This window comes from Monopterus albus, unplaced genomic scaffold (genome assembly GCF_001952655.1).
Source record: "Monopterus albus unplaced genomic scaffold, M_albus_1.0 scaffold21.1, whole genome shotgun sequence".
NCBI lineage: Eukaryota > Metazoa > Chordata > Actinopteri > Synbranchiformes > Synbranchidae > Monopterus > Monopterus albus.
The window spans coordinates 3466984-3469164 of NW_018127901.1; positions in this window are offsets into that span (position 1 = coordinate 3466984).

The following is a 2181-nucleotide window of genomic DNA, read 5'->3' on the forward strand; positions in this document are numbered from 1 at the left end:
GGCGGATATTGTACTCTTTTAGCACAGCGACAGACTGACTGCAAATTAAGCAGACCGCCTTAGAATTAATATCCGTAAAAAAATATTCTTCCTCCCAGGTTCGTTTAAAATGCCTTTTGTCTGTGTGCCACTGTCTACTGCTCTCCATGTTGCTTGCTACTGCTCCGTTCTTCATGTTGTTGTTGTTGTTGTTGTTGTTGTTCGTTTTTTTTCTTCTTCTTCTTCTTCTTGTTTTATTACTGTAATGTCGGTTTACAAGCCAAGCTTTTGGCGCATTACCGCCACCACCTGTTTGTTTGGTGCATAATTGCGAATCAGTTCATCTTCGTCCTCGAAGTTTTATGGCGAAGGGCAACCTAGTGCAATGGTCCATTACCGCCACCTACTGGACTGGAGTGTGGAGCAGTAGGCAGCCGGTCTGGGGTGATTCGATTGCTTTTGTCTGAAGAGCTAAAACACGCCCCATTATTAGCATACAGTCAGTGAAATAGAAATAGAAATAAATGTGGAAATAAAGAAATGCTAAATAAATAGATATATAAATAAATATATGCATACGCACATAAATATGTGAATGAATTATTGTAATAATATAAATATATGTATTTATACATTCATTTTGTACTTATCTATTTATTTGTAAATATTATCTATATATATATCTATATATCTATATATATGTATATGTATTTAACTAAAACTTCTATTTTTCTAAAAGAAAAATATATTATTTTCAGATTTCTTGCAGTATTTTAGAAAAAAATAAAATGAAGCAGATTTGTGTATTTCTGTGTATGTTTTTTTTTTATTTTTTATATTTGATTATGGCCGTTTTGGTCCTCCATATTCTTGAGCTCTAGAAATAAAGTTTTACAAGAGAGAAGAAAAAGATCAAAGTAAAAAAAAAACTGCAGTTACTCATTTTCTCCAGTCTTTATCCTAAACTAAACTAACCACCTGCTGGCGGCTGTAGTCCGAAGTTTGAGAGTGGCATCAGTGGGAAGCTCTGGTACATACAATGCTATGACTCATCAAAGTAAATGACATCAAGGCTATACAATCTTCTTGATTTATTACTTTCTCGAAGAAGAAAATCTGCATTATGGCATGCTAGTTATCTGATAAATGCATCAGACTGCTTTGAATAAACTGTGCACAGTATCTAATGAGAAATGAGCAAAACAGTTGTAGACTGCATTCAACATTCTAATTCTAATATGTGATACTAACACATCTGATACACCAAATACAAACTGTTATTACATGCCAGTGGTATTTTGTTTCCTAATCCTGTATTAAAAAAGTACTAACCTGAGGCTGCTGCTGCTGCTGTAAAGAAGCCAGTCTGCCAGACACGGCATGCCCAACCCATAGCATTTGTTGCCTCCAGAGAGTTCTAAAACACAATTGGCACAAAATAAAACATCATATAAGGCTTCAATTTGTGCTTTAAACACAGTTCTCCTATCTCTTCAAGCAGAGGGCCAGTTGGCAACAAAGCCTTTCAGGCCTGAACACACACACACCAGCAGCAGCCCTTGACTCTGTGCTTTGACAACAGCAGCTTGGATTAATGTTCAAACTTGTCCTGTGTAGTGAACTTCAGAGTTACACAGGAGGAGTTAAATATTACAGGAAATGTGCATACGGACACACCCATCTTGCCCTAAGGATCATGGAAAGGTGGAAGATGATTTAGAGGGGAGAGAGCAGTTCAGAAAGAGTCGAGCATGAGGAGGTTTTTCAGAGCACAGAGGGATGAGGACTACAGTCAGATCCAGTATTTGACGGCCAAGTGCACCCGCCTGTCTCATGACAAAGGTAAGCCGCAGAGGTCAGACCGTGACCTCTGACAATACAGTTACACACATACATTTTAGAGCCACTTCAGGATTACAACAGTACTACAATAAATCTGACCATCATGAAGATAAAGAGGTGATGGTTCAAATGCACGTTCATTTAGAGGCTGTGGTTTGTGCCGCTGTTGAGTTCTACTGCATAAAGAGGTGTTTGTTATTTAGACTAGTTCCTGATATGACATGAAAATATTAGAAACATCTGGAAGTATAGCACAGGAATTTAACACAGATAATACTGCGTTATCTAAAAGTTCGCACTTCGTGCTCTTTATTGGTTTGTTGTTGCCATGAAATGAACCACTTACAGCAAAAACCATAA